Source organism: Nicotiana tabacum, chromosome 21 (assembly GCF_000715075.1).
Source record: "Nicotiana tabacum cultivar K326 chromosome 21, ASM71507v2, whole genome shotgun sequence".
Taxonomy (NCBI): domain Eukaryota; kingdom Viridiplantae; phylum Streptophyta; class Magnoliopsida; order Solanales; family Solanaceae; genus Nicotiana; species Nicotiana tabacum.
In genome coordinates, this window is record NC_134100.1 from 10,823,039 (window position 1) to 10,833,088 (window position 10,050).

The 10,050-nt window shown below is 35.8% G+C and overlaps 1 long non-coding RNA gene and 1 other non-coding gene across 2 annotated transcripts; one reads left to right on the plus strand and one right to left on the minus strand.

The window, feature by feature from the left end:
• Positions 1-1,712: 1,712 nt before the first annotated feature.
• Positions 1,713-1,794, minus strand: TRNAS-AGA (transfer RNA serine (anticodon AGA)). The gene has a single exon. It is a non-coding gene; the product is annotated as a tRNA-Ser (tRNA).
• A 6,400-nt stretch (positions 1,795-8,194) lies between these two features.
• Positions 8,195-9,524, plus strand: LOC107826525 (uncharacterized). The gene is made up of 2 exons (XR_001657301.2): positions 8,195-8,972; positions 9,249-9,524. It is a non-coding gene; the product is annotated as an uncharacterized LOC107826525 (long non-coding RNA).
• The last annotated feature ends 526 nt before the right edge of the window (positions 9,525-10,050 follow it).

A 10,050-nucleotide genomic window follows, 5' to 3' on the forward strand; every position in this document is an offset into this window, starting at 1 on the left:
TTTACTTAATTACCTTTCTTTCTTCTTCTGTGATTAAGAGGTTTTTGCTCTATTGGCTAAGCAAATTGCAAAGGAAAAATATGTCAGCAAACAAATAATGTCATGACGCAGTGAAAAAAGTGATCAATTCATGTATGAGAAATGTACGAAACAAAGAAGTCAAGTGATTTTTTTTTTGAAGTCGTTTCATTTTCCTCATTGGGAATTAAAGACGTTTTAATTACCTTTTCACATCATGTTTCCTCGTTTTCTTTATTTTCTCATTAAAGCTACGTCTATTTCTCTCCTCTCTTGAAGAGTAAAAATGAAACATTAGTTCCATTCGTTCAACAATATTCTTGAGTCTATGACTCGATAAATCATGTCCTATGCAACACCAACAACAACATATCCAGTATTATCTCACACTATGGGTCTGGAGAGGGTAGTGTGTATGCTGGCATTGCTCTTACCTTGTGAGTACAGAGAATGTCCTATGGTCAATGAATAATGGATCAAGCTGTAAAAAAATTTTATTCAGTAAAATTGGAATATAATACACAGTTTGCACAAGCAATTCCAAATGCACGAATGCACTTTCTCTTTAACGCACGAATACAGCGGAAAAATCCAATTTCAAGACTTCAAAAAAAAAAATCCACAGACAATAATGCCGTAAATAATGGTAAACTATTTTCTGGTATAAGTTATTTGATACATTTGCATTAAAAGACAATGAGTTTAAGTTTTATTGAGAATGTAAAAGATATTTACATTGTGAGGCTAATATCACCTTATGGTTACTTAATTTCTCATTTCTAGCACTATCATTAAATTATTTTTTGTAACAAAAAAAGTTACTCAACTTTACCTAACTATCACGGAAGTCACTAAACTATTTTTTATAACTAAGAAGTAACTGGACTTTGCCTGTATATCTTGAGCTGTAATATCTCATTTGTTTCCTCTCGGTAACTGTATGTATTGGTCAGAGGGTGTTTAGATTGACTTATTTTAAGTGTTTATTGGCTTTTAAGTACTATTTTAATTTTTTTTTTTTTGGTGTTTGGCACTGATAAAATCACTTACTTTTAGGTATGATAAGTACAAAAATAAGCCAAAAGTTAGATTTACCAACTTATGGGTTTTGACTTTTATCTTTTAGCTTATTAGTACTTCTTAAAAACCAATCCAAACACCCTCTTAGTCAAAGTTGAGCAGCGTTTTAGCTGGAAAAAAAGTTTATTGACTTTTATCATACTCAGTGGCGGAGCCACATGCACAGTTGACACCCTTTCGCCGGAAAATTATACTGTATAGCTCAGTAATTTTTTTAAAAATATGTATATATACTATATAATGACACCCCTTAACTTCTTGGTGAGTTTATTTTTTCATATTTTGACTTCTCTTAATGAAATTCTGAATCCGCTACTGATCATACTTAAGTAAAGTTGAGGAACTCTTTTTATATGAAAATAGTTTAATGAAATTAATACCACAATCAAGTCCATCATGTGGAGTATATAACTTAAATTCTTAGTAATTATTTGCAAATCTCCTCAATTATCTTTTAATGTAGATCTTTCTCACAGTAGCAAAATCAAAAGTGTTGCCCTATATTTCTCCTGGTTGACCACTTTTAAATTCTAACAGACAAAACTCCCAAACTGGTCAAAGAGCAAGATGTTGGAAAAATGCCAGTCAAAAAAGGAAAATGAAGAAAACCTTAACGTGAACGGCAGGATTCGAACCTGCGCGGGCAAAGCCCACATGATTTCTAGTCATGCCCGATAACCACTCCGACACGTCCACTATGCTCTTTCAGTATCGATTTTGTTTGTAATGTAATTTGGTAAAAGCTAATCCTGATTTCTTTGGATAATACGTCTATCTTTGTCTATAGAGATGTTAACATGGTATATTCCTCTTATTAATAAGGGATAGTTGAGGAGCTTGGGATCGTCGGGGGTATTTTGGAAAAATTGCAACTTTTTTCAACTTTTTTTAACATAGGCGGAATCTGTAGTTTTCCCGGTTCTAAGTCTTTTGACGCGTATATATTCCTAAAAAGGAACGCCTCTAGGCTCTTTATCCAGGTTTTTCAATTTATTCAATTCCTCTCCAACTTTCCTGTCTTTTGAATCTTCTCTTGCTGCTCAGTTTATGTGCGGTGTTGTGTAATTATAAGGTGATTTTTCGTTTTTTCTTTCTTTCTTCAAATTGGGTAAATGGTTGGTTGCGACTGTTTATGAAATTACATACAATTTCATCTTAATGGCGTTAGTATATCATTTCTATTGTAAAAAGCTTATGGGATTTAGGTAGTAAAATTACACAAAGGAAAAACTCCACTCTACTCCCCCCCCCCCCAAACCCCAACACTTAATTTGATAATAATGGCAATTACCCTGCTGTCAAAAATTTGAAAGGGAGGGCCGTTGGCTATTAAATAAGGGGTTTTTCCTTCATCTCTATTGTAAAAAGTTTATGGGATTTTTCATATTCCAATTTGCTATTTTATATGAAAAATTTTAAGCTTTTTGTACAATAGTTTAGTAGATTCCAATTAAATAAGAAAGAAAATTAAAGTCACTTGATAGAGATAACTAGTTATTTACTAATGTGAAATTCTTTTATGATGATAATATATATTTTTATTGTTGCTTTTGTTGCGTTTCAGATTAATGGTATTATTATGAAAAATATGGGACTTGAGCGTATGCCCGAAATCGAATTCCGAGGTCCCAAGCCCGAGAAATGAATTTTTAAAGAAAATTATTTGGAATATACATGAGTTTTGGAAATGAAATATGTGTGGAATTTGATGGTATCGGGCCCGTATTTTGGTTCCGGAGCCCGGGACAGGTCTTATATGTGATTTAAGTTGAGCTTGTAAATTTGGTAAGAAACGAAAGTCATATGACGTGATTCGGAACCTTAGCTGTAAAATTTAAAACTTTGAAAGTTCTTGAGATTTTCTTTGATTTTGATGCTAAATTCATAGTTGTTGATGTTATTTTGGTGATTTGATTGCACGATCAAGTCCGTATGATATTTTTGGGTTAGTGTGCATATTTAGTTTGGAGCCCCGAGGGCTCGGGTGAGTTTTGTATAGGCCACGGAGTGATATTTGGACTTAGGAAGTTGTAGGTTTTCAGCTGGTATGTTGCAGGTCTGCAGGCTTCGCAAATGCGAAGCCTGACTCGCAAAGCCCACAAATACGAACATTTTATCACAAATGCGAAGAAGACCTGGGTTGCCTTGGTGGCAAATGCGACCTGTTCATCGCAAATGTGAAAGGTCCATCGCAAATGCGAAGTGGACCAGACTTCCTTTAGTCGCATTTGCGAAGTTAGCAGGTTCTGAAGGGTTCGCAATTGCGAACCCTGGTCGCAATTGTGACATCAGCGACCTGCAAATTCATGAATTAGCCGAAAATCTTTCATTTTTCAAACTCTTTCAAAACATAAACTCTCTTGGGCGATTTTCCAAAGAAAAGTTCTTCTCCAAATTGATTATAAGTCATTTCTAACTCGTTTCTTCAATCTTTAACATCTTTTCACATGATTTCAACTCAAAATCAAGGGTTTTCATGGGAGAAATTGGGTGTTTTGGATAGAACCTAGGTTTTTCAAATTTTGGGAATTTGGACCCTGATTTGAGGTCTGATCAAAATAAATTATATATTTGGGTTTGTGGGGGAATGGGTAATCGGGTTTTGGTTCGAACCTCGGGTTTTAACCATGTGGGCCCGGGGGCAATTTTTGACTTTTTGGGAAAAACTTTAGATAACCTATTTTCATGCATTAGAGTTGATTCATTAAGCATTTATTGATATAGTTAAGTAACTTGTGGCTGGATACGAGCGAATTGATGGTGGAATCAAGAGGTAAAGCGGTAGTTGAGGCTTGAATTATGTTCGTGACATCGAGGTATGTATTTGGTCTAACATTAGCTTGAGGGATTAGGGGTCGTGTCCTATTTGCTACATGTTAATTGTTGAGTACGACGTATAGGCATGGTGACGAGTATCTATACGTTGGTGTCAAGCATGCCCGTGAGTCTTATATTATGATTAATGTGACTCCGTTTGTATTGTTCATGCTTTATGTGATAATTTCTATTGTTGAAAAAGGCTTGTGGAAGTAATATTGGTATTTAAACGTTGAAGAGCATTGACTCAAGTTGTAAAGTGATTTGTGGAAGTATAATTGGCAATTGAACCTTATAGAGCATTGGCTCAAATTGTGAATTGAGTTGTGAAGTAAATGTGAAAAAGAAAAGAGGATTATGAAATTGTCTCCCTTGCCAGGATGATTGTTGTTTAATGTTGTCTCCTTTGCTGGATGCTATTGTTGATATTGTTTCCCTTGCCGGGATATGACTGTTGTACAATTGTTCCCTTGTCGGGATTTAATTATAAATTTGTTGATTCCCTTGCCCTTATTGATTTGTGATTGTTGTTTGGGTGAGGAATAGTGTTAAAACACGAAGGGTGATGCCGTGCATTGGTTTGGTGAGAGAGTGTTAAAGCACGAAGGGTGATACCGTGTATGATTTTGTAAAAAAGAGTGTAAAAGCACGAAGGGTGATGCCGTGCCGCACGATGTACAATTCAGTGCCGATTATATTGATTTTTATGGTGAGGACAAGAGTAAAAGCACGAAGGTTGATGTCGTGCAGATTATATTGATTCTTATGGTGAAGACGAGAGTAAAAGCACGAAGGGTGATGCCGTGCACTTGTTTGATTTCTGATTCTTGTTGATAATTGAGTTATGGTGTTCCTTATATTTACATGTTGTCCTTCTGTTATCATTTGATATTTACCTGCAGCATGTTTTTCCCTCCCATCCTTAACTGTACATTCTTGCTTTTATTTTCGGCTGTATATGATTTAACTGCACAGATTTATTTGGTAGTCTAGTCCTAGCCTCGTCACTACTTCGCCGAGGTTAGGCTAGGCACTTACTAGCACATGGGGTTGGTTGTGTCGATACTACACTCTGCACTGTGTGCAGATCCCGGTGCAGCAGCTTTCAAACCTTAGCTTTGGGGTTGCTGCCTTTAGTCCATTCAGAGATCCGAGGTAGTCCTGCAGGCGTCCGCAGGCCTTGGCGTCTCCTTCTATCCTTTTATCCTATTTCTTTTATGTATCTCGGAGATAGTGTTGTAATAACTCTTTCGGACTTTTATTTGTAGTATTCCTAGACAGTCTGTGAAATTGTGACACCAGTCTTGGGTAGTTTATGTATGGATTGGAATTGACATCTTTATTAAAAATATTATATTTCAGTCTTCCGCTAATTAAACTCCGCTGTTTATTTAATGTTGCCTATTAATTGTTAAAGGATTAGAATGAGAAAAATGTAAATAATTCAAATGGTTTTGGCTTGCCTAGCTTTCACTAGTAGGCACCATCACGACTCCCGATGGTGAAAAATTCGGGTCGTGACAGTTTGAAACTTACTAAAGCCATACGATAAAAATACGGGTGGTATCATCATGATTCTTGTCAATTCAAATATTTTCGTGATACCATTTTTTATTTGTCTCATATTTTTTTCAGCAACTAATTTGGAAAGGAGAAAAGATTAAAATCTATATTAATTCATCCTACACCGCTAGGGCATTTCAAACGAAATAAATCTTATATGAATTTTATATTAAGAGAATGACACATATGTTACCTGATGAGTTTTTTTAACAACCATGAAGTAAATATGAGATTTTACTCCTTAAGTAAATTAACAAATGACTCATGTGCACGTCATGTGCATTCCCCCCCCCCCCCGAAAGCATCCATGGGTTTAGGCCTTGTTTATGCATAAATATTTTCAGTAATGATAACATGTGCATAATGCTAACATAAAATTTAGGTTAATATATTCTATCAAATAAACACTCGAATTTGCGCTACTTCCATTTCTCTGTGTCATCAGAAAATTTAGTACATACTTGAAAGATAATATATAAGACGTAAACTTGTAGATCTAATAACCATTAGCCTATCGAGAACTTAGAACTACGCTATAAGGATTAGAGCTCTCGTTCAAACTCTGACACGACACTAAAGAATAAACAATATAGATGAGCGTAGAAAAATATTTCTCATAGTTGCTTTGTTGTTGTCTCTCTAAGCACGCCTGGCCTGGAATCTTAAAGCGGGATCCCGTCTTAATAAAGTTGTATAAGTCATCCATTTTAGGAACAATAGTAGTAAACTTGCAATAACAAGTAAAATGATACTCCTTAAAAGATATGATAGATTCTGCATTAAAATGCAGACCCTTTTACTCCAAAGGCAATATGGGAGAACAATAGGGAAAACACAGAAATTAAAACAAAAGGAGAAGAGGAAATCAATGTAGAGAGAAGAGACAATATATGATTATACAACTCATATCTAGTTTCCAGTTGATACTGTATTCAAATATTCAATCATGTGTAGAAACGAAAACGAAAAAAGGAAAAACAATCTGTAACAGTTGGTCTAAAATCTTGACACTCTGAACTGAAGTGAAGAATGCCTATAGAGTACATTCTTTTACGTCTCTAAACAAAAAAAGTGATACGAATTAAGGAGGACTCCTTTAATTACATCAGTGCAAATTGTCAAAATGCAAGTCATAGTTAGACTAATGTAGATGTTCCTGATCCTACCCATAATCAAAAGTAAAGGACCCTTTCTTTGGTTTGATTCTGAAATTTACATTGCCATTTCTATCATTCTTGAATAAGACTTTGGCTTTCACTGACAAAGAGAGGGAGCCTCAGTGAAGAGTATCTTCTGTCTTTCAACTACGCCTACATTAGCAAGGTAATCAGCTAAAAATTTGCTTCCCCGTAGCAATATATTACTTGAAACCTCCCTAAAGCCATCAGTTGGAATCTACAAAATTAAGCTCCTGATCTGCCACATAGGTAGAGTGTTGCTGCCATCCTAGAAAAGAACATATACCCAAAATCTCAGGAATACATAAAAACAATCAATGTAAATTATAGTTTTACAGTAAAAAAAACTACTCCCTCCATTCCAATTTATGGGAACCTGTTTGACTGGGCACGAAGTTTAAGAAAAAATGAAGACTTTTAAAATTTGTGGTCCTAAACAAGTCAAAAAGGGGCCCAAAGTATTTGTGTGGTTGTAAAAGTTTATCATTAAGGGTAGAATTGTATGCTTAAGCTAAATTGTTACCAAATTTAGAAAGGTGTCATTCTTTTTGGAACGGACCAAAAAGGAAATAGGTTCACATAAACTGGAACAGAGAGAGTAACTTATAGTTACACGGCTTCAACATTGCCATCTTTTGGAAGAAACCTTTTCCAAAACCAATGTTGTTTGAAGAGATTTTCCTCAACTCCTTCGCCATCTTTCTTTTCTCTCTCGGGCAAAAATTTATAAATTGAGAAGCGCATTCCCAGTGTCAGAGCAGTAAATAACATGAATATCCAAACCTTGAGATCATAAAGGAGCAGCAAAACGGTTGGATTTATGATTAGGGACATGAGAAAAGATATGCTCGTCCCCCAGCATGCGCCTAACGTTCTAATCTCTTCGGTGTACAGTTCTTCAGTCCACTCAGAAGGCCTTAAGAACATTGAGTAGCAGCCAATGAGGGAGATGTCAAATGCCATGCCAACTTAGGCACTCTTTTGGCTCCGTTGAACGATATGGTTGTAGACATGTGATTTTTGTCTTCCCAAGATTTTTTATATTTTAGTGTAAAATATTTAATTTAGGCCTAATATAGCTATTTCAACTCATTTTTACTCTTTTAATTTATTTTATTACAAGAAAAATGAAAATTACAAAAAAATATTTTAGTATGTACTTTTCAAAAAAAAAAATACAAAAATAGAACCATATTTTCATCTTTATATAATTTTGAAAATAAAAAATATATAATAGTTTCATGTTAGCTTTTTCATGGGGTAGTATTTTTTATCTTACTTTAAAATGAGTCAATTAAGGTGTTGGATCATAATTTTAAGAGTTTTAGAACCCAATTCTTGGCCCAATTCGGATTAGTCCATTAAGCCTAGGGACCCTTCTAGACTCTTTTTTGGAACAAAAACAAATAAAGAAGACCCTAAGGATATCACACAAAAGACCTAGGGACTAATGGAAAAATACACAAAAATACACCTAAACCTAGACTCTACCTATAAATTAATACTTAAAAAAAATCAAAAGGTGGAAAAACAACGCTGAGGGAAAGCTGAAAAGCTGCGAACAACAGGACCCATCCCCCCCTCAGATCGTCTTCTTCACAGACCCCTCGCCCCCTTGACCTCTTCATTCATCATCAGCCATCGATCCCAAACGACCGAAGACCCTCCCGTCGTCGCCTCCTACACAAAACCAGCGAGAACGGACCCTCCAATCTCTCTCGATCTCTGAGAACGATGAGCAGTAGCGGACCCCTCCCATCGCCGAAAATTCGAAAATAGCCCGACCTTCACCCAACTCCCTCGTCTCACCTCGCCGCTGTCCATCCCGTCAGTGACCGCATATCCGGTGAGCTTCACCCTCATGCACACACATATAGACGGAACAACTGTGTGACCTCCTCGTTCAATACATCCTTTGACTGTTTCACTCTCAGATCTGTTGATCTTCCTTGGTTTGATGTTTTCACCCCCACTGTCGTTACTGCTTCTTCCGTTTGCCATTAGCTATGCCATTTTCGGATAGGATTATGAAACTCAGCTACAAAGCACACTAAATGGTATGAAATAGATCCAAATCGCTAGTCACTATTACAATCCATTAATTTCATTATTTGGTTTAATTCGAGTTTTCTGGCGAGTTCCGAGTTCGCCGAAGGTCGTAGTCTGAGGTTGCCGTCGAGGTTTTCGGTTTAATGTTTCGGCGCCGATGCGTTTTCATTCGATTTTGGAGTCCATTCGACTTTGATCTCAGCTGTTGTAGCTTCACTGAAATGCTTGCTAATAAAATTTTCTTGAAGAAGTTTGGCTTCTGAAAAGGTTCGGTACTAAACTCCTTGTTCATCGTTCAATTTCTGGATTTTATTCTGGTAGCATTTGATTGTAATATCTATTAAGCTTGGTGTTTGTTCTTTACTCTTAAACGAGAATGTCTTTGCTTGGTTTAAAATAGTTACGAGTTCGTTATCGGTGATCTTGTGCAATGTTAGTGCTTTGTACAATTCTTATCTATGTGTTCACTGGCTTGACTAGTTGATGTTGTACAGATTTGTGAAGTATTATGATTTTTACTGTTGAATCCCATTGATTGAATAGGATGGAACAAGCATTGGGATACAAGCAAAATAGTTTGAGCTAATAAGGAGTGGGTGCACTGCATTTGGGGAAACAATTTAATAATGTTAATCTCTTAAGTTTGCAAAAATGTTTGGCTTCTTTGTTGAACCAGACGCATAACAATTTAGTTTTGTATAGAGTTTCTTTTGTTTCTAGCTATTCTTTGCATATTCCTTGGAACTGTTATCTTAACCACTGGTTGTCCCATTTACTCATTTTGCGTGATTAATTCATGAGTTCAAATTGATATTTGTTAAACAGTGGGATGCGTAGTGGTTGGAATTAATCGGATGCAGAGAAAGTGCATTTGAGTTGTAGTTTCTTTTAAATATTTATTAGCCCATTAGCCTAACAACAAGATCATACCATTTTTCCACAATAGTTTCCTATCCATAATTTATGGCCCTCCAAATGTAATTAATACTCCCTTTAAAAATTAGAATAGATTGGGGTGCGCCATGCCAAACGAAAAATAACAATTGCATGGCATTCACCCTAATTAAATTTAATTTAACCCTTAGAATTCGAGGCACACCGTTTAGTTCGATTCCATGGCCCTCGCAAAGTTACAATGCGAAATTGCTTTAGGCGCGTTAGTTTAATAATATTACCTTCTTAAATTCGGGTGCGCATTTATGTGACCCAAATCCAAATCTCAACGATGTTAAAATATGTCAAAAGTCACGGGTGCATTTATGTGACGTGGTTCGAGACGTGTTTTAACGACGTTGCAATCTTCTTTAATTAATTAAATAAAAGCGGTTAAAAGATAAAATGTGCA